At 42.3% G+C, this 23517-nt stretch overlaps 1 long non-coding RNA gene across 4 annotated transcripts in view; it reads left to right on the forward strand.

Annotated features, from left to right (window-relative positions):
* The first annotated feature begins 1860 nt into the window (after positions 1-1860).
* Positions 1861-23517, forward strand: part of LOC140629025 (uncharacterized) — a 28494-nt gene continuing 6837 nt past the window's right edge. The window contains exons 1-7 of one of the 4 annotated variants that reach the window (XR_012026899.1): positions 1861-2010; positions 2137-2357; positions 3698-3777; positions 7757-7868; positions 14951-15025; positions 20385-20504; positions 21436-21554. This is a non-coding gene — a long non-coding RNA (uncharacterized lncRNA). Of the gene's footprint in view, positions 2011-2136; positions 2358-3697; positions 3778-7756; positions 7869-14950; positions 15026-20384; positions 20505-21435; positions 21555-22141; positions 22329-23517 lie in introns of those variants that run through there. The other 3 variants (XR_012026897.1, XR_012026898.1, XR_012026896.1) reach the window with 3 other exon arrangements.

The following is a 23517-nucleotide window of genomic DNA, read 5'->3' on the forward strand; positions in this document are numbered from 1 at the left end:
CAGGATTTTTCTAGTTCAAATTTATAAACTGTCTATAAGCAAACCAAAGAACTTGATTCGATTTGAGGAAAATGTATGTAATTGGCCATTTTCAAAACCATTCTAAATACAGCAATTCCCCCCAAAATATTTCAGAGCAATGAGTAGAATCCGTTTTGCCAAATCCCAACAAAAGCTAGGGGAACTTGTTCGGGTAAAGCAGCAGGGTGTGGTAAAAACAGATGCAGTGGGGTGGGGGCACCTGGGTGGTGCAATCAGGTGAGTGAACAACTGTTGATTTCAGGTCAGGTCGGGATCTCAGGGTCGTAGGATCAAGTCACATGTTGGGTACTGCGCTCAATGGGGAGTCTGCTTGGGATTCCCTCTCTCTTGCTGGTGGTTGCTCTCCCTCTGTCTCTCCCCACCATGCATCCCAACTCTTGCTAAAATAAATAAATCTTAAAAAAAAATAGAGGCAGTGGTGTCTCTGAGAAATGCTGATTAATTAAAGAAACGAATACATACAGTTTGGCACCACTGGGAAGTCCCTTTACTTTCTGAAGCTGTCAAGCCATGGTCCTCTGTCCATGATGATTATAACCATGGCACGGGTTTTCAGGAGTCTCTATAAAGGGTTAATTGATTTGCACACGTGGAGTTTGTAAGCACTGGCTTAGCGAGCTTTCAGTGCCCCTATTTGAGGAATTTTCATCCGATTTCTAAAGACATTAGTTTGTCTTCTTTCATCTCCACAACCTTATTTCAAGATCGCTGGCCTGACCTTCTTTTATCAGTCATTGTGTAGATCGCTCACTATGCTTAACCATACATGGTTGATGAACGTTAGCGTGGGATTGCTTTCTGTGGAAGCCTCCCCGCACACAACGTGTCATGCTTTTATCAGAAATGAAAGCTCGAGAAAAAAAGAAAGAAAGAAAAAAATGAAAGCTCGTCCTGGATTGACCGCCTGTGGAGACCATCCTTGGTATGGGCACTGCACCTTGTGGGCGTGCATTAGCAAGATCACAATGTGTAAACATCAAAAGCACAGTTTACCGAAGTAACAGGCTCCCCAGCTGACATTAGGGGAACTCATGGTGGAGCCCCAGCAGGCCCGCACACAGTCACAGACACACAATGCTGTGTGGTCACCAGAACTTGGGCGCCACCTCTCATATTCCCAGATGTCAGGGGATCCCCAAATCCTCAAGACACATGGAAACACAAATGCAGAGAAAAGTCCACGGTGCCGGTACCTTGGATTAACCACTTAATCCCACAGGTGAAACATGGCAAACAAACGCGACGCGTTCCTCTACTACTACCACCAGTGTAGACGCCACTTGAAATCACATCCAGGAATACGCTTGGCCAACCAGGAGTCTGATCCACCACTCAGAACCAATACACTTCATCATTTGAGCGTAACATCTGACGACGAGCCTGAAGGTGTCCGGACATTCAAGGGGTAGCAACAGAGATAAAGAAAAACTGACGCTTACCTGTGTCACTTGGTGGCGTTGAAAGCAGCCGCTACCAATCCATGGACATGCTCCCTTCTTGTCCCTTTCTCTGCTCAGCTGTTCCCTGCATGTCCTATGGCTACCACTCGCCCAAATCATAGTCATTAGCCTACCAACAGGCTTCAGGATTTAAAAAAATACTACACTTTTCCATCCTGTACGGTGAAATGCTTGAAAATGCTTGGTAGGCTCCAAGACCACAAACAGCTGCTGACTCATGTCCTGATTCCCTCCGTGAATCTGCGTGAGGGAGGATCAAAGCTTCATGTGCTTGGGTTGAGTCCCTGTGTTGCCCTTGGTTACACTTACCCCAGGTGACGTGTCACTGCTTCACGTATTCAGATGTCATAATTCTCCAATGACTCTCCCATTGATGACTTCAGCCTGGGCCATGTGCCAGACTTCCGGGGTCAACGTGGCCAACTTCCCACCCGCATGGGAAGGAAGAGAGGCAGCTGAATGAAGTAGACATCACAGTGGTCAAAATCACTGGTTGGTGGTGGGACAGGTGAGGAATTCAGGCTGTGGTATGGAGTCGAAGGGGAAGATTTGGTGGTGAGGTGGGCATTTGTGACAATTAACAGGCTGCTCAGGAGTTGTTGTTGATGGCCTTTTTCTGTTTGTTTCATTTTAGTTTTGATGGTCTTGAAGAAGGGATTGCTACTTGGGCAAGATGGTGGCCGTGGACCTCATAGGAAGGAGTGAGATTCAGGGTGTATTTGGATGGTCGACCTACAGCGATGAGTGGAGAAGCAGATAAGGAACGTAAACTCTCGTTTTGATGCGGGAACATGGTACATAATGAGGCCACCGTACAGGATGGAAAAGTGTAGAAAAAAACAAGCTTGGGGTTTGGTATGTTTTGTTCAATACAGCTACTTGAGGGCCCTGTAGCGTTGGACCACTTAAAGCCTAATGTGCTAGAAATGACTTTTATTTTTTTTTTATTTTTTATTTTTTAGAAATGACTTTTAAAAAGTCAAAAAAGGATGGAGGGAAGGAGGAGGAATGATTAAATTGTATGTTTTATGGATATTCCTGCTTATCCCATTTCCTCCCATTCCATCCTCAAAGCAGAATCTTGAGCCTTCTAGGACACAAACCAACCATTAGGGTAACGCTTTTCTCAACTAGCACAGGGAGTGATAATTTAGAAAATGGGAGAGTTTGCGGGACACCTGGGTGGCTCAGTGGGTTAAGCGTGTGCCTTGGGCTCAGGTCATAATCTCAGGGGTCCTGGGATGGAGCCCTATGTCAGGCTCCGCGCTCAGCGGGAAATCTGCTCTCCCTCTGTCCCCACCCCGCCACTTGTGTGCACTTTCTCTCTGGAAGGAAGGATGTAAAATGGGAGGGTCTGCAGTGCGCCCTTTGACTTTGATAAATGTGACTCCTGCACACGTGTCCCACAACCTGCTGTTGGGCCTTTACAGTCCCCCCCCCAATTCCATCTTCGATGAAGTTTCCTTGTTTCCTGAATTTTATTCTTACGGGTTTCAGAAGTGACGGTGCACCCCAATTCCGTCTTCGATGGAGTTTCCTTGTTTTCTGTTTTTTACTCTTACAGGTTTCAGAAATGATGGTAAGTAAGGTAAATGTGAGTTTGCTCCTGCAGCTAACTCTCAGTCTTTTAAACACTTAACTGTCCCGGCCTTTAAAGAGAAATTTATAGCCTTTTTGGAGTGTGAATTATTTTCCATTCATGTTTCCTTAACTCCGTAGATAAGAATAAAGAAGCACATTTCAAGTTAAATCCTAAGGCTCATCTGTTACCGCACGTAATAGCATGAAATTAAAATGTTCCCTTCCTCTTCTATTTGGAAATAGCAGGGCTTAATGAATTATTCTGTACATCAAGTATTTTAGTATCACATTTACGGCCTCTCCTGCCGGCCATCCTCGCTCCGAGCAGAAATCATGTTTTGCTCCTGGCCTTCATGGGGAACATTTTCCCATTTGTAACATCAATGGTTTTACTGTGAAACATTACCAAATCAAACTTTACTGGCTCTGTGATTAAAATGACCTTAAGGATCCTAACTGTATAAAGCTTCCGACTTGACTCCAACTAAAACTTGACCAACCTTGAAATTCCACGTTGGCACCCGAAATCATTCTTGGGGAATCTTTTTTTTTTTTTTGCAAAAAAAATTAAGAAATACAAAAATAAAAATACACACTCCCTTTTTACTTTCTAGGGTGAGAAACCGGGATGAATCATTGATGTCACACTGCAGGGCATTTGTGGAGGAGCAGCACAGAGAAGACAACGGAGAAGGTGACCGTCAGAGCTCCTCTTGGAGATAATGCGTGGTCTGGGGGCTGGAATTCGTACAGGAAAGGATGATTGGTGGGTTGAGCTCCCAGAGCAGGGTTGAGGGGTGGAGTGTAGTTCACGGGGGCATGTGCAGGTGCAAATGTTCCAGCACAACAGGAGAGGGATTCAGGTGTAAGTGTCCAGCTTCCAGGACAGGCATGCGGGTGCAAGTGTCCAGCTCCCAGGACAGGCATGCAGGTGCAAGTCCAGCTCCCAGGAGAGCCATGCAGGTGCAAGTGTCCAGCTCCCAGGACAGGCATGCAGGTGCGAGTGTCCAGCTTGCAGAAGAGGCATGCAGGTGCAAGTGTCCGGCTCCCAGGACAGGCATGCAGGTGTAAGCGTCCAGCTCCCAAGACAGGCCTGCAGGTGCAAATCTTCAGCTCCCGGGACAGGCATGCAGGTGCGAATGTCCAGCTCCCAGGACAGGCATGCAGGTGCAAGCATCCAGCTCCCAGGACAGGCATGCAGGTGTAGTGTCCAGCTCCCAAGACAGGCATGCAGGTGCGAGTGTCCAGCTCCCAGGACAGGCCTGCAGGTGTGAATCTTCAGCTCCCAGGACAGGCATGCAGGTGCGAATGTCTAGCTCCCAGGACAGGCATGCAGGTGCAAGCATCCAGCTCCCAGGACAGGCATGCAGGTGTAGTGTCCAGCTCCCAAGACAGGCATGCAGGTGCGAGTGTCCAGCTCCCAGGACAGGCCTGCAGGTGCAGTGTCCAGCTCCCAGGACAGGCCTGCAGATGCAGTGTCTAGCTCCCAGAAGAGGCATGCAGGTGCAAGCATCCAGCTCGCAAAAGAGGTATGCAGGTGTAAGTGTCCAGCACAGCAGGACAGGCCTGCAGGCGTAGTGTCTGGTCCCAGGACAGGCCTGCAGGTGCAGTGTCTAGCTCCCAGAAGAGGCATGCAGGTGCAAGCATCCAGCTCCCAGGATAGGCATGCAGGTGCAAGTGTCCAGCTCCCAGGACAGGCCTGCAGGTGCAAGTGTCCAGCTCCCAGGACAGGCCTGCAGGTGCAAGCATCCAGCTCCCAGGACAGGCATGCAGGTGCAAGTGTCCAGCTCCCAGGAGAGCCATGCAGGTGCAAGTGTCCAGCTCCCAGGACAGGCATGCAGATGTGAGTGTGTAGCTCCCAGGAGAGCCATGGAGGTGCAAGCGTCCAGCTCGCAGAAGAGGTATGCAGGTGCAAGTGTGCAGCTCCCAGGACAGGCCTGCAGGTGCAGTGTCCAGCTCCCAGGACAGGCATGCAGCTGTGCATGGCTCACAGGTGTCCCGAGGACAGGAGAGCTCAGCAGCCCCCTGCCTGACGCTGTTCCGCCGGGGAAGGTTCCAGAAGCTTGTGTGAAATCAGCGTCCTGGGGGCGCACTGGGCCACCTGGCCGCCGCCAGCTGCCCGCGCTGCGACCCTGGAGCTCGCACAGGTGCACAAGGTACAGAGGATCCCTGCAGGGCTGAGGCAACAGCACGGGGCGGCCCTGCAGCTCGGGTTTCTAGAAGGTTCCGGATGGCAGGGCGTGTCAGCAGCCTGCTCACCTGGCCGCGGCTCTGCGGGTTGGCCGGGATGCGCGCTGTCCTTCCTCCGACGCCGCGAGCGCCGCACCTGGACGCCAGGAGCTCTCAGTTCCCCCTCCCTGCATCCTGGGCGTCGCTCTGTGCTCCGTCGGGTCCCCAGGTCCCGCGAGAGGCTGCGGAAACACGCGAGAGTCCGCGAGACCACGCGAGACTCTGCGAGACCACGCGTGAGTCTGCAAGATCACAAGCGGGTCTGCAAGATCACGGGCGAGTCTATGAGATCACGCGTGAGTTTGCGAGACCACACAAGTCTGTAAGGTCACGTGAGAGCCTGCGAGGTCACGCGAGACCCAGCTCCTCCCTGCAGCGTGGTCCAGCTCCAGTTCCACCTGTCGGAGCCCCTGGTGATGCTCCACCGGGTGAAACACCTTTCTTAAAGGGGCCGCTGCAGGATTCTTTTATAACCCCATGGATTTTGATTATTTTTTTTTAATTTCAAGATTTTATTTAAACTTCATTTTGTTTACATAGAGTGTGTCATTAGTTTTCAGGGTAGAATTTAGGATTCATCAGTTGCTCATTACATCACGCGCCCTCCTTAATAATGCCCATCACCTGGGTACCCCATCCCCCGACCTCCCTCCCCTCCAACAACCCTCACTTTGTTCTCTCTTCCTTTCTGATTTCCTCTTATTTTAGCTTTCCTTTCCTTCCCCTATGTTCATCTGTTTTGTCACATGAATCCCACATATTATTGAAATCCTATCACTGTCTTTCTCTGATGCATTTCACCAATCCTAATACCTTCTGCTTCCATCCACACTGTTGCAAATGGCAACATGCCATTCTTTTTTGATGGCTGAGTCATATTCCACTGAGTATAGACACCATATCTATTTTATCCATTTGTCTATGGATGGACATCTGGGCTCTTTCCATAGTTTGGCTATTGTGGACATTCCTGCTGTGAACATTGGGGTGCAGGTGCCCCCGCGAGTCATTATGTTGGTATCCTTGGTATAAATACTACTAGTGCAATTGCTGGGTTTTAGGGTAGCTCTCTTTTTAACGTTTTGAGGCCCCTCCATCCTGTTTTCTAGGGTGGCTGCACCAGCATGCATTCCCACCAACAGTGTAACAGGGTTCCCCTTTCTGCACATCCTCACCAACATCTGTCCTCACCATTTTCTAACAGAGTAAGATATCTCTTATGCAAAAAAGGAAAAAAAAAAAAAAAGAAAGAAATCTCTTATGCGTGAGAGGATAACAGCCCATGAGAATGTGTGGGGAGCTCTAGTTTTGCAAACACAGCTCAAGAAAATGAATAGGGTCTGCCACGGAGTTCAATGTAGGACAATGGACACAAAATGCCATGTTGCTTCTAAATAGGATTGGTCAGAATTCTTCCATTTATCATCATCATCATCATCATCATCAATTTTTGTCCATGTTGTTTTTAAATCCCCCACATAGAAATGATGGAAATAGTTTTCAGAATCTTCGATTGCTCAAAGTCAAATCTATTACCAACAGCTTCACTGAAGCTGAATTCAGGTCGTCATACATGGAAATGCAAACCTGTCTGTGGTGCTCACAGATGTCATCCACCAATTCGTCATTATTCTGTATCTTGGGCATTAAGGGCTGAACATCTCAAGATGGAAACAAGCAACCCCATGACCCGGTGGAGCAGGTGTGGTGCAATGTATTAAAGAGAAATAGTACGTTGGCACTTATAAGGTCATAATTAGTATAAAAAACAGAAATACACGTATTGTCATAGGAACAGAAATGAAGGAAGGTAGCATTTGCTTGGGCTTATGTGTGAATGTTGACCAGAAGAGGTGATGAAGAACGGCCTGATTCTAAATTATGAGGATGACTCCATCCGCGGGAAAAATAGAGAAAGAACTTTCAAGAAACTGACAACATCTGTTACAAATTCACACCTATGCTAGGTGGTAATGGGCAGACATCAGGAGGCAGTAATTGTTTTTTTTCAGATGAGTCTGCAATGTGCTGATGAGGAAGCATTTCAGGTGCTAATAATTACAAATGTGTTCCTTGATAAACAGAGAAACATGGTCCATTTTCAACAAGGGTGTGGGCATGTGTGCGGCAGGCTATAGCAGATTTAGGCAAATTATTTCACAGAGGTAGAGACATGCATTGGCTGGCTATGATTTTTAGTCTAGGCAAAGGATGACAAAGTTTGGACTAAGCATATATTTAAGGATAAGGAGAGAATAGGTGAGATTAAAGACACACAAATGAGTGAGGCTTGGCAGGTTTGCCACATTACCGAGTAAAAGATATTAGCCAAAACAAGAATTGACAATGACTACATCGGCTTTCTGCTGCGTGGAAAAGGAATGAGTTCAAGTACAGAAGCTAGTTTTAGGGGAAGCTGAAAATTTGTTTATGTTGATTGTGAGGTGCCATGAGCCAAGTGAATAGGTCCAGCACGGAGAAGAGTACTATGATATTGGAATGAAGAAGAGCTGACATTCATGGAGTTCCAGTGTGTTCAGATACCATCGGTATAAGGTAGGAGACGCCATGCTTTTGAAGGTCAGTGCCATGAGGAATAGAAAGATTTGGTAAGATTGTCAACTGTGTAGGTGCCCGTAAAGAGTGAGGAGCAACGAGGACTCTACATAGTCTATATGTATCTTCTTGTTAGTTATCTTTGCTCTTTTTCTAGATTCATTTTCCTATGTTTTTCACTACTACCTTTTATAATATAAATGTACTGACATATCTGTAATCAATATGTAGATATCATTTTTCTATGTTATTTAAAATATACTACATTATATGCCATATGGATGTTCTGTCTAATATAGAGATTATATGTATACATGGTTTCAGTGATGATTTTCTCAGCTTATACAGCCAATTATTTCATATCAGCACTTGTAATCTCCACTTTTTTCTTTTTTCTTTTTTTTCCTTAATCTTTATTACCTTTTCATATATCATGAATTGGCATCTTCCAGGCTCATACAATTAATAGAAAGTAGAACCTTCAAATAAAACCCTACCTTACTTTGGCATACTATGTCTATAAATTAGTAGGTGTTCAAAAAGTGACAATATTCGCACATTTGTCTGCCAAATGTCTCATTTGACTTCACATACATTCAACAGATGTTAATTGAACACCTTCTAAGAGTGTTAAATTAATGTAGACTACCACAGTGTGCATTAAGAAAACAAAAATTCTTTCCCTTCCAAAGTCAACTTTTTAGATGGAAGTGGGTGGGCAACATTATTTGTGTTTGAGAATCTGCATCCCCTCCAAGTGTTGACTATTTTCCCTTTCACAAGGAAACTTTATCTTTGGGATCTTTTAATTCCACTCTGATGTTTACTGTTCGCTGGTCTCTCATAAACAAATAAATAAAATCTTTAAAAAAAAAAAAAAGGAAATTTGCGGTAGAAAATGCTTTTCGGTGTACCTCGTTGGCTCACTTGGTAGAGCATGGGACTCTTGATCTCAAGGTTGTAAGTTTGAGCTTCCACATTGGATACAGAAATTACTTAAATATAAAATCTTTTTAAAAAAGAAAATGTGCTTTCCAGTCTTCCAAAACCACCTTAAAATTCACAAACTCCCTCTATTTCCTTAAAAAACAAAACAAAAAAAAAAAAACAAAAAACTATCATCCTAAATGTTACTCTGCTTTAATTTAATACTCCACACACTGGAAGTATTTCTAGGATCTCTCAAAATATAAAATCTGCCGGTTTTCATGGGAGATATCTTGAAGATACATGTAAACGAACAGCTGGTTGTAGTGAAATGCAAGTCCTGGCTGAAGTGAATGGTAATAATCAAGTTTTCATTTGTTACATTCTGAAACTAGCATGTTTAGGTTTTGTGGAAATGGAAAAAAAAAAAAAAACAAGCAAAATATTTTGCAGCTACAAACCCTGATAAGTTTGTCTTAGAGTCCATGCATTAATTTTGTTTCATTTGTGGACACAAGGGTGTCATAGGGAAGAGTTTTTTTACCTGGGCCTGGGAAGAACGCACAAACATACACACAATTAAACAATTCGCATCACAAAAGAGACAGAGTTAGCTCATCTTTGGAACAATATGAAAGCTCAAAGTATGACTTCCGGCAAAGGTTTTGCATTTATTTTTCCATTTTCAGGAATCCTTGAGTGCATGCTTGCCTAGCTTCACTTCATGACCTAGAGAGGTTCTCATCTCTGAGAATAAAGCTACTTGAACTTGAAAGATTCCCAGCAAGTTGCAACTGTTTTGTGCTCAGAGACTTTAAAGTTTACCAAAGGAGGATCTGTGTTAAAGGCTTTTGTTAACTTGTGTCAACTATAGAGACTTAAAAGCTAATAACTCTGTTTTATTTCCTGAACTCAGTGTCTCGAGCTCCACAGCATTCTTTAGGTCAGTGATGAGAGTTGGCCTAACTTCAAACATTTCCCTTCCTTCACTTTTTTTCTCAGACATTCAAATGTTTGGTCCACAGTTAGTGCTCCTTTCACCTTTTGATGATTTATTAATGCTTTTGGATTTTGATCTTTTATATGGTCCACACCTCCATCATCCAGTATGTAACTTCTTGCTGGAAAACAGAATGGACCTTCCTCAAAAAAAAAAAAAAAAAAAAAAAAAAGTAGATTTCTACTTCTGGGTATTTTACATTGAAAATTTAAAAGCAAACAAAAAGTAAAATTTAAATGCAGCATAGGTACTTTCAGCTTAGGAAAGAACTTGTAAATGACTAGTTCTATTATCTGTGTGATAATAACAAAGCTGCAGAACGTACCAAGATAAGAAAAAACATCACTGTTGGGGAATTTTTTTCTTTCAATTCTATTGATATGATCGACATAGAGTGCTACCTAAGGTCAGCACAGTGACTTAACATTTGTCATGCGATGATTAGCACAATAGGTTAGCATCCATCATCATATAGAAAGAGAAGAAGAAAAATGTTTTTGTCCTTGTGATGAGAAGCTCTTACTTGCTGGTTAAAAACAAGAGCACAGGAGTGGGGAAAAGAGTATCCAACAGCATGTCTGCAAATACATATCATCTAAACTGTGGCTTCAAATTCTCACCCACCAGGAGCATTCAAACGTTCAGCATTTCAAGTCAGAAATTTCATGGCATGAAATCAAAGTTCAAAAATTGAAGGTTGGTTAAATAGTAATACACATGATCATTATGCATACTATATAGCCTAATGCCAGCCATTAAATTATTTTTTTGTCTTCTGCAAGCTTTTAAAAAGAAAGTGAAATCATTCATGAAACTATTTTAAGTAATATATTGAAGAAATATATGGAAGAAATATATTGAACAAGTTCTCAGTCATTAGGATGTCAGAGGCAGAGATGTATGCATCACTTCTGGCCTTCTACCATGATTATATTCTGTAACATGGGCGTGAAAGAGTTTGATTTTTCTATTAACCTAGAGTGGGAAATCCATAGACTTCCCTATATTTTGGAAATATAGGAAATTTGTGAAAGATATTTTGCAATACACTTTGTACCAAATGTACATTTGTGGATTGAGGAATCATCAGTTATTCCTCAAATATTTTTTATTACTAGACTGTTAATAGTGGCACTATTTGCTTCTCTTGTTCAACCTTTTCCTAGACACAGTCACCATTTTGCAAAGCTGTAAATGCATTTGTGTGTATGTGCTGAATAAAGAAACAAAAAGTTGTTACAAATCCATGGAGATATTTATGGCTCAGAAGATTGGTGCAAAATCTCCTTCTCTTGATTGAATCCAATTAGCTCTGGGATTCAAAATGTGTAATTTAATTACTGAGTTTTCCAGTGGAGAAGTAAGCTTAACATACTTACATTTATTTACGTTCAAATTCAAATGAGCGCAAAATACAATTGAGTCCAACAAATTGAATACAATCAGATTGATAACTTCTGATCAATATGGTGGACTGAAACGATCAGGGAGTTGATTTGCTCTCATTTCAAAGAGCAACAGAGACTGAAAAAAATAAAATAGGTCATCGACTCAATATCAAGGAAGGAAAATCTGTAGTAGTTAGATATTCACAGAACTCCAACCCAAAGCTGTAAAAGTCAGACTCATATAGGTAATGGACAATATATACATTTGCTAACAGGTGAAAGCTTAGACCTCACTATCACATAGGGAGGGAGTTTGGGCCACGTGTCCAAGAGCATGGAGATTTTTAAAAATTATTATTTATTATCATTAGTATTATTTTGCATTGTCTTGAGTTATAAGAGCTTTTCTGTGGAAAGCCATACAAGAAGGGAGACATTTTAAAAGACTTCCATTTGAAAGTATCTGAGAAATACCAAGATGGTGAGGACTACAGAGACCAATAGAGGTTAGCTCATCATCTGGCACCAAATGAACCCTCAGAGCATTATTGATTTGCCAGTGGCAGTTGAAACAAGCATTGGCTGAGAGTCTGAGGACCTGAGCAAAGCCACTGGCACTTTCCCTAGAGGTGAAGGACAGCATGAGAGCATGCCTTGGAGCAGGGATCTGGTAAAAATCCCAACCTTTATTTTGGAACCCTGATGGGCTATGTCAGTGAGTCTTAACAATGGATCAAAACCAGCTTTACATCTGCCTATATGATGCAATTAGGTCAAGAAGGAAAAATAACCCTCTTTGAAGGAAGCTAACACCATCCATTATTTTATTTTTCCATTTTATCTCTCAAAAGACCATTTTATTTCTCAACATCATGTTAACATTGCCAGCATTTTGTCAAAATTACCAGAGGTAAGAGGAAGCAATAACAAATGGCTGAAAGTCAAGATTGAGAGAGAAGAAACAGAATTGCAACAAAATCCAGCTATCACGTCTATCAGAATAGGAGTTATCAATGCCCGTGATTAGTCGATTCAAAAACTTAGGTGCCAAGGAATATCAACAGGGCAACGGAGAGCATAACGTATTAGGTAGAAATTCTAGGATTGAAAACAAAACTAATGGATTGATAAGTAATGAGTTAGAGCAGAAGACAGAATTATTACTGGAAAGAAGCATCCAGAGACAAAATAAACTAAAGAAGAGGAGAGAAAAAAGGATGATTCTATACATAGAGAAATACATATGACATATGGAAATGGGGTGAGGGGAGAATCCGATTGGAAAAGATAATCTTTGAGAATTTGTTAACACTTAACTGAAATCAAACACACATCCGAGAAGCTATATGAACCCCAGGAAGGTTAGATATACATAAAAATACATAATAAGAAACAGATTAACAACAACAACAAAAAAGATGTATAGATGCCATAGGGGGGAAGCGATGTTCTATTTAAAAGAAAATAATACGATGAGTTTCTCAGTAAGATACTGAATTTTTTACTCAAAGATAGGCAAAAAAAAAAAAAAGGAAAAAATATATGACAAAGATAGCAGCATACAGATCATAAGGAAAGCAAATTGATTTAGAAAACCAAGGAAGGGGCAGACCTAGTGGCTCAGCGGTTTAGCACCGCCTACAGCCCAGGGCCTGATCCTGGAGACCCGGGATCGAATCCCAAGTCAGGCTCCCTGCATGGAGCCTGCTTCTCCCTCTACCTGTGTCTGTGCCTCTCCCCTCTCTCTCCTCTCTGTGTATTCTCATGAATAAATAAATAAATAAATAAATAAATAAATAAATAAATAAATAAATAAATAAATAAAAGAAAATCCAAGGAATATCAGGTACCCCTGCCGAAAAACACACAGAAACAAACAAATGAACAAAAGAGCTACCTCAAACCACAGGGTGGAAAAAAAAAATCTACCTGAGTTTCAGATGTGCACATGAAAGCTAACACCGTATTGTCATGGAAGATATTATTGAAGGCTGTTCTCTTCAACAAGCATTAGAGGAAGATTTATCAAAGGAACACACACAAAAGGGCTTTGGGGACTTGCTGTTCATGCAGGTACGGTTCCCATCAGGCCAGATGAACAAGTTCTACAGGTCTACCTTACAACTTGCTCACAGGTAAAAATACTGCACTATCTACCTGCACCAGGTAGATCTCATGTTATGCATTGTATTTTTTTTGTTTCTTTTGTTTTTTGTTTTTTTGGCCACAAAAAAAGCTGTTAAAAACAGCTTTTTGTTTTTCTGTTTAAAAACAGCGTTACAGAAAAGGACTATAGGAGTGATAAATTGAACGATTACTTTTAAGATTTGAAATGTTTGGCTTCCAATCCCCCACTGTTAGATGATGAAAACACAACGTACTAAAAAGTAGATCATATTTACGAGAATATCTCTTGTTAGATATGGTCAGCAAAGGGCTCATAGCCAGCATTTGGGAAAATGTATGATTTCATATCAATTAGAAAAAGACTGCTTAATTAAAAAAAATAGTAAGTAGGTGATTCACAAGGTAAGATATCAGAATGCCGTCTGGAATCATGTACGTGTTGTGGATGAAAGCTATACTCAGACCCAATCTACCAGGGTGCCCGAAATTAAAAAGACTGATAATCTCAAGGGCTACCTACCAACAAAGTATGGAATGGCTAAATCCCACCCATGCTTGCGTTTTACATTCCAATTGGAGTAACGATTTTAGAAAACATTTTATCAGCATCAACAAAAGTTGAAAATAAGCCTAACCTATCTATGCCCCCGATGGTCTGTTCTTAAGGAGATAGAATCATAGATATTGACGCAGATAGGGGTATATGCTCCTATGTATTACAATTTTAACTTATGTTTTATGCATAAGTGCCCAAACACACATATACACACAAGCTTCTTGAGAAGGTTGAAAATATGTTTTTTTTTTTTTTGAAGATGTGTTTATTTTAGAGAAAGAGTGCAAGCAGGAGGAGGGGCAGAGAGAGAGAGGGAGAGAGAATCCCAAGCAGACTCCAACCCTGGCCTGGAGCCCAATGTGGGGCTCGACCTCACAACCCTGAGATCATGACCTGGGCTGAAATCAAGAGTAAGATGCTTAACCGACTGAGCCAACTAGGCACCCCAAAGATACATATTTACATAAAGAAACATATTTCAATAAAAATTGGTTCCAGCTTAGATACCAAAAAAATTGTAAAGTCCAAAGACATAATGCCTCAGAAAAAAATTATCTCACTCCTATGTCGTTTAATTAGCATCGACCAATAGCACAGTAATGGTAAAAAACTAACAAATTCAAACATATTTTCTCCTACTAGAAATGAGCGGTTAAAACAAAACAAGTACGATTTAACCGTGAGTGCACAATATATGCAGATTTAGATCACGTGGTGATTAGAAGGAAAATGTCGAAATCTATAAAGAGCTACAAAGAACAGATAATACTAATTTAAAACAAGCGGAGATCTGCATGTTTGTTTCATAAATAACATTATTTACTAAAATGATCTCAAACTTCTTTTGTTCTAAGTGGAAATACGTTACCTTAATATCACAAAGGACACCCCCGTGAGGCAATAGACAAACATCATGTTTCAAAAATTATATTTAATCATTAGAAAATTAAGGGCGCAGGTCTCCCTTGAAACGGACAGCATTAGACGTTCATTACACAGTTGGAGAAGTGTGTAAATACATTAAGTTACGGCCACATTATATTTGCAAAGATAATAACTATCGTGTTCTAATGGTTACTTCTAGGTTATGTTCATGACCATGTGCTCCCCCAAGGACGTGAACCGTTCAGTTATCAAGTTGGCACTAATTGTCCTTAAGGTAAAAGAAAATGACCCCTTCCTATTTTGCAGCATTTTGCTAGTAGGTCTAAGGGATATTGTGCTTTGTATATAATGCTCACCTTAGCAAGTGGCAACGATGTGAATGCCCATTTTATACGTCCATCACTCTTGTTCTAAAGAGAAATAACCAACAAGAGAGAAGCAGGCATGTAAACCATTTTATTTACTCTGAGACGACGATTCCATGGCCAGTCAGGAAGAATATGCGAGCAAATGGAGTGAGCTACGTATTTGAGAGACCGTTTTAGTAAAAGCTCTCTACGAAGAAAATAAGTTTGCAACGTGAATTTGTAGATCAAGCCACCTGTCACCCACGCTCATTGCTTGTTGTCACCTGTAATGCTTCCAAAGGCTACACTGTGCTGTCATGTGGAGGCTCTGAGATTTGGTGTCTCCAACACGATGGGAGGTTGTTGGTCATGGACGTGGCAACTCAGAATCCGATGTGAGTCAAGGTGGGGACAAGGTGGTGCTCATAATTCCCCTGACCCTAACGTGCAGCCAACTCAACCCCTAACTCCCATTTCACGTTCTTGTGACATATTTAAGACACCCGAGATTGGCCTCTGCTAGGAAAGTACAAGGAATAGCACCAGAATCTGGTGAGGATGTAGAGCGACGGGAACACTCCTTCATTGCTGGTAGAAATGCAAAATGGCGCGGCCACTTTGGAAGGCAGCGTGGCAGTTTCATACAAAACTAAACCTACTCTTCCAGGGGGAAATCCTAGCAGCTTTCCCTGCATGATATTTACCCAAGGGAGTTGGAAACCCGTGGGCATGCAAAAACCCATACACAGAAGTTTCTAGCAGCTTTCTTTGTTGATAACTGCCAAATGTTGGAAGCAACCATGACGTTCTTCAGGTGAATGGAAAAATAAACTGTGCTCCATCCTGACGATGGAATATTATTTGGCACTAAGAAGAAATGGGCTTTCAGGTCAAGCCCATTTTATGACCTGAAATGGGCTCTCAGGTCATGAAAACACATGAGGGAACTAAGACATATACCAAGTGAAAGAAGCCGAGACATACTGTAGGATTTCACCTCTATGTATGACTTTCTGGAAAGGGCAAAATGGGGAGGCAGTAACGAGATCAGGAGTTGCCTAGGAGACGGATGAAGAGGGAGGGATGGACAGGTGGAGAGCAAAGGATTTCTTCTTCACGCGGAAAAATCCTGCAGGATGCTATCATGGTAGATACATGCCCTTATACATCTGCCAAATCCATAGAACGTACACCATCCACAGGGAGCCTTGATACAAACTACGGACCTTGGGTGATGATGCCGTCTCCATGTACGTTCATCAAACATAACACGCGTACCATCTGGTGGGGGATGTTGCTAACGGGGGACACTGAGCATGTGTGGGGGCAGAGGACATACGGGAAACCTTTGAACCTTTGTCTCCATTTTGCTATGAATCTAAAAATACTCCAAAAAAAATAAATAAATAAAGTCTGTTAATTAAAAAAAAGGAAGAAAAGGAAAATCATGGCTCAGTACAAGTCTACCTCATGCCCAGAAGGAGATATGAAGCGAATGTGAGGAGTTAATTGTTGAAATTTGGTCCACAGGCTCAGATTATGACTATGTCCTGCTTAAAGTTCTTTTCCAGGTGAGCAGAGGTGCTTTGGGAGTAGCAGGGTTCAGTTTTCGGGGTGCCAGCTGTAACCTCTGACCCAGCGATCAGCGGTCCTGTTCCAAGGCCCTGCACTTGTACTTGGGGAAGCCACACGCTAGGCCTGCTCTCCCAGAAGGACGTGTCCCCACCCGCTGCATCCCTGGACTCTGGTGCTCACCTTCCCACCGATGTGATGGTGTCAGATGTCTTTGCTGAGGGCCAGGGCCTCTGGGGAGCTTGTCGAGCTCCATGTTTGAGGTCTCTGGTTTCTCATCTCTGGCTGAAAAGTGCACACAACCTTGGCCATCTTCCCCACAAGAGTTCATGCCACTCTACCCGAACTCAGGACGCCATCTGCTTAGTAGCAAAACCCAAGCAGCATGAAAGGGTGAGGACTAGTTCGGGAACATGTGAGAGTTACTGGTTTGACCCTCACAGGTCCAAGGCCAAGGCCACTGGGGTGTCAGCAGGTGCATGTGAGAGACCTGGCCTGGGCCCAGTGTGGGCCCTGAAGCTGGACCTCCAGACGGCCCTTGAGCTAGGTGCCTAGGCTGACACACGGTAGCTCCAAAGGCTTGCAACTCCAAAGTCATGAGAGAGAGATACACTTTCAGAAATTGTTGGTTGCAGGTGTATCACCTGCTGGTAGGTTCCTACCACCAGGATCCCCGCACGGTGCCTCCCTGAATCTTACTGAAGACAAATGTAAAGATTTCACAAATACCAAGTATGAAGGCAATGTTGTTTACTTTCACACATGCATGTTGGCAACAATTTCTACTCCTCCTCGACGTCCATTTTTACCTCTGTCTCAGGTAAAACTACGCGATCCGTGTATGTCCATCAACTTTTATAGTGAACATATTTCAATGTACAAGGGAGACTCTTTCATCAAGGCAAATAGTCAGGGGGTAGCATTAAATCATCACAAAAACCTCCCAAATTCAGGATGTCCTTTGTTCCATGTTCAACGTGGGAAGTTTCACAAGGGGCGATGGGATCCCAGAATTACACAGAACATTGTAAAACATGATAACTTCCTCCTGCCTCCCATCACTATGGGAAGATGGACTAATTGTAAAAAGATTAACACCGTATTTCTTTTTATTAGTGAAAGCTGGGGATGTACTGCTGAAATTCATTTTATCTGTAATTTACGGTTACTTTGTAAGCTCGCCCTCTCCTGAGAAGGAAGTTTCTTACTTTAAAATAGGACAAGCCAAATGCAGTTTTGGTGAAGAAAGAAAACCAACATCCAGGTTAGTGGGTTTTTTTTTTTTTTTTTTTAAGGAGATTGATGAAGAGCTCTTCATTCATGAGAATTTTATTAGAGAAATGATACAAATAAGGATTCCTACAAGCTGGCGTCATGCCAGGGACACAACTCAAAAAGGAGCAGGTTAAACTTTAAAGTAGCCAAGGGCCTCCAGATACAAATTGCAGGATTAAAACAGCAACAAGACAATCGCAAAAGCTTCTCTCCATCTGCAGGCTAACTTGGATGCTTTCAGAGCTCCAGACTTGTCTTCCAAGGGTGGAAACAATAAATAGAATTACGTACACATGTGAAAAAACCATGAGAGTAGTTCTAAGGACCATCTAAGACTTCTCTTCCAAGGGTGGAAGCAACCGTTGCTTACACATGTGAAAACCTCTAAGAGTAGCTGTAAGGATCATCAGGACTATTCCCCATAATTCACACAATTATAAGATGTAAGTCAAGTTAGAATTTCATGCTGGTGTAGATGAGAAGTCAACGAGACATCGTACAAGAAACCTCATCTCACCGTGATATCCCACATTCAAGGGCTATTGAGGAAGTTTGCACGTGGTCTCATCTTCCCTGTAAATTTAGGATGGATTTGGCTGAAGCACAATCACACTTGATAATTTGACTTGATAATTTTACATCCGGCATTTCCTCAACATTAATGGACTTCCTGTTATGCACGAACATGATGTGGTTAGTGATGCTTTGTCCCATCACAGTGGTGGGATGGAGCCCATCCATCTCCTGGCAACGTGAGAAATATCTCGGAATCCTAGAAGTTGTCGCGTGAATGTATAGCACTCCTTGCACATGGCTTAACTAATATCATTTCAAACTTATGTGGCTTCTGGTGCAAGTCGAGGATTACCCAGCCCACCCCCATCTGGTCAAGGGAGAGATCAAGTCATGGTAACGAAAAGAACAGGCCTTTCCATGGTGATGACGTGATGTGAAGCTTGAGACTGGTCGCCATTGGCGCCAAGAATAGAGGTTTGATTCCATTAACGGTAGTCTGCATATTCTTTAGCAGAAGAGGGAGCAAATTTAATTCCGATAGCACTGTAGTGTTATGCATGATAAAACAAATCACAGTTAAATAAAAATAAGAAAAATAAAAATAGATAAATAAATAAATAAAATTTAAAAATAAAAAATAATGAATGAATGAATGAATGAATGAATAAATAAATAAATAAATAAATAAATAAATAAAAATAAGGAGAGAAACTGAATGGACCCTTCAGAAACTCAAAGGAGATTTGGGGAAAATGTTTGTGGGGAAAGAAAGAGCTTGAGGTTGCCCGGGTGTGCAAAATTTGGGGAAGTGATGCATTTGGCAAGGAAGCTTAGAAAGCTCCATGGAGGGACGCATCTGGGAATCCATAAGCACCTCCCTCGGAAGGCTCAAATATGAGCGGATGTGGTTTGCCAATGCTTTGGAGTTGAATGTCTGTTTTGTCCCGCACACAATTCTCGCGCTGATGGATTGTCAGGGCAGTGGGCATTTTCACTCAGGTTATCAGTCAGTGAGTATTCTCCAAGATCAAATTAGCAAGGGCACCAACGTTGTCATCTGGTGACAGGTCAGTGCATCTTGGCTCCCCCAAGGGCTCCCTCGAAAGCAGATCTGGAATCAGATAATCCACTGTTTTTCCCTACTCAGGGAAACAAAGCCGTAACATCTCCATCCAAACTCGTGCTTACAGAACCCGAGTGACCTTCCGTGCAAGCCCACATGGGTTATTCTATAGAATCCCGCATTTTACACGGTTTTCCTCAACCAGGATCAGGTGTCTTGGGACAACTGAGACACGATCTAATCGAGAAGCACAATGAAGCAATGCCATCAAAATGGAATTGTGAGCAGTTTTGGCAAATATGAGTAGAAGGATTGATTTGCTTCACAGAAGAAGGGGATATGTGTCATGTCCCACACATTAACTGGCCTCTCCTATAAGGTTAGCAGGCTCGGCCCTCTTGGGGAAGCAACGGAAGCATCTGTGACATTGTTTCTGAGAGCAATCACCGAAGGAAATGAGAGGAAGCTTCGGAGAATTGGCTCTCACTACGCAAAGGAAAGAAAACGTCTGTTTGAGGGACTTCTTCAGGGAGGCAGGGATGCAAGGAACAGGTGACCTGAGAAAGAAGTCAGGATCCCTTTAATCCTAACCAGAGGTATCTGGGCTCAGTGACTTGCCAGCAATGGGAGCTGTCTTTTCTGCAGAACATTTTGCAAGAGGCGTTTGGGAGGAAGTCGCCCAGTATCATACGGGCACAGGGCTTCTGTGTGAGACAAGGCATGCTGCACAAATCTTTTTTAAAAATTATTTAATTATCATTCTCAAATGATTTTATGGTAATGTCTGAGTCTGTTGGGAGGGTGGGGGCTGTTGTAACAGAATACCTGGAGAGCTTATAAATAACATTTAATTTTCACAGTTGCAGTGGCCGGAAGTCCAAGATCAAGACGTCTGCAAATCTGGCGCGTCTGGTGTGGGCTTTCATCCCACCTTATAAATAAATGGCCGTCTCTCTACACAAACATAGGGTGCATAATAGGTAACCACATTCAGATTCCCGATAGTGATGATCTGGGGTCCTTATTGCTGGTCGTTTACCCATCTCATGAACAAAGTACATGTTGATCTATGATAGACATGTGCTTTTCAATGAATGTAGCTTTCAATAACTTCTACCATAGGATTAGACTTATATGAAAAAGTGCTACTAAGACCAAAGTCTTATTATTTGGGTTGTGGCTTTCGCACCTTCCCCCAATCACATACATGCATGTTTTTTGTAATATTACATGTCAATGTTACAATTAATTGAGCAAATGTAATTGTTATAGAGGAGCAAATGTAAGTGTGTGGGATATGTACACACCCCCGTGGGCCTGCATTACTGATAAATGCATTTTTGAGTCCCGTAGACTGTGTGTCTCTTAGCCTCTAATCACAGGGGTTTGCAAACTTTAATTAATTTATTTGGGTAAAGGGCCGCATGGTAAATATTTCTCTGTTTTCATTTATTCAACTGCGCTGTTATAGTATAACGGTAACTGTGGAAAGTCTATGAATAGTTGGAAGGGCTGTGCTCCATGGCCGTGCCCGGGTTCCAACAAAACTTTGTAAAAACAAGCAGCGGGCCGAATTTTGAGTCCCCACCGTGCCAATGCCCACTTGGCAACAGTTCAGAATCACCGTAAAACATCACGCTAGGAATTTTAGTGTTTCCAATCCGTTCATCCGGGGAGGTACAGATGAAACAGATTCTGGTGAGGCAACCTTATACTGTTTGGGATGTGTGGGATTTCATCGAGTTTCTGATTTATTTACCAGAGTTCTAAATGTCTCAGAAAATAATAATAATAATAATAAAAAGCGAATGTAGGTTTGGGCAGAAAGGGAAGTATACGTATAATGTATGTTTTGTGTCCCTTGTCATATATGGATTATAATTCTCTGTCCTTCTTTCTACTTATACACAGAATAAGGCTCAAATCTGCTCCTGCTCTTCACGGCATCTTGGGCAAATCAGAAGTCAAAATCATACCTTTGTTGAAAAAAGTCGTGGGTCACTACTGACCCTTCTTCCCGTATTCCCTAGGTAGGATGGAGCCTCTGTACACACTATGTGCACGGGCTTTTTCTTTGTTTGTTTGTTTGTTCTCCCGAAAATCCTGTGACTCATCAAACCGGGCAACATATTGGAAATAACCTCAGCATTCAATGGATTTCATGCCCCACCGAATTATTTATAAGACACACTGAGTGTCTTGTGAAACCCACACATTTTCGGTTACGTTTATTCCTTTTCAAACCGATTGACTTAGCTAAGGTGCATGCTGTCCGAAAGGAAATATTCTCTACATCCCTGATTTCAAACAAAAAACTGCTGAGATCCTAAATACCAACAGATCTTAGAGTAGTCCCCACCTGGGCTCCCTTGGAAACTTTGCATGTTCTCATTTCTAACGCCGGCAAGGGACTAGGAGCGTGGAATCCTGCACAGGTGACTTTGATCACGATGGGTAACTTAATGGCTATCTTGGCGAGTTTAAGGGCTCTCGTGTAGTTTTAGAATGTGCGTGCCACCGTTACTAGAATTCTCTCACAGAGATATTTTTTTTAAGATTTTTTTTTTAAGATTGATTGATTCATTGATTCATTCATTTATTCATGAGAGACACACAGAGAGAGAGAGAGGCAGAGACACAGGCAGAGGGAGAAGCAGGCTCCATGCAGGGAGCCCGACGTGGGACTCGATCCCAGGTCTCCAGGATCACCGCTGAGCCACCCGGGCTGCCCCTCTCACAGAGATTGATCAAAACTTGGTGTGGATTAAAGTCTGGAGCACACCCTAAGAGTTATTGGGTATTATTATTATTATTTTACTTACACCAGCGCCTTCCCGCTCTCTCAAAATCAGGAACAGCCGCAAGCTGCGGTTATTTTTTCGCACCTTACTCAATTTTAATCCAACAAACATAAGTGTTTTCCTTCACTCAATTTTCCAAGTCAGTAAAAGAGATAGTGAATGATTAAAACATGCCACCTAATTTTAATCATTTCTTGACTTTCCCAGGTGTTTTCTTACCCAAATCTGGGGTTGTTTTTGCTTCTGTTGTGATAATATGAAGATATAAACTTGTAGAAATACGTATGCGTTACATGTTTCCTGCCCGTGTCTGCAACTAAACTTTAGAGAATATAAGGGGAGACTGTTTATCTAAATCCTGATTTTGTGCCATCCCGTCAGTAAGGGGAGAGTATGGTCACTTCCCTGATGGCTGAGTTTCACAGACAGGGACTAAATGCAATTTCGCTAACAATTGCAGCCATCTGAAGGAGAAAATTGACTTACTTTCCGCTGTCATAATCTTATCCTTTCTTGGCTCTCTTTCCACTTCCCTGTGCCTTCGTCAGAGATATTTAGCCCGACCTTGGAGCTTCTCTACAATGTTTCCATACACACACTGACATAGACAAATCAATCCATGGGCATTGAAGGTCTCCATGATTTTATGTCCTGGCGAATGATGACGGTCTCGTTTGGGGCAAGAAGATCATGTCTGATCTATCTAGATTTTCCACCGTTTTAGCTCAGTATGTGACACTTGTTTCATACCCAGTAGATGTTTAGTAAGTAGAAAAGAATAATCAATTTGATCAAGTAAGCCACAGGAAAAGGGGAAGATGAGGAGATAGAAGATAATTTATATGTAAATGTTGAGTATTGATCCTTTCGGTTGCATTTAATATCTTTTATATTCGAACATCATTATGATTGCTACAGGAAACGATTCAATATGTTTTCTTGGTTTGTTAGAGTTTCCTTCTGTGGAGCACTATGGATTCTCAGGCTGATAAAAAAGCTCCATTGTTAAGATTTTAGGTGACAACAGTCATTGGCATGATTGTCAAATGCATGATCTGTCTTTTGTGACATGAGCAATTGTGTCTTTCTTGTTTTTCTTAAAACGTCTTAAATAAATTAATCTATCCCTAAATGACTTCTCACGGAGAGACAACATCAAAACAGAACTCTGCCTCTCTTTCCAGAATCTATT

The sequence above is a fragment of the Canis lupus genome, chromosome Y (assembly GCF_048164855.1).
Source record: "Canis lupus baileyi chromosome Y, mCanLup2.hap1, whole genome shotgun sequence".
NCBI classification, from domain to species: domain Eukaryota; kingdom Metazoa; phylum Chordata; class Mammalia; order Carnivora; family Canidae; genus Canis; species Canis lupus.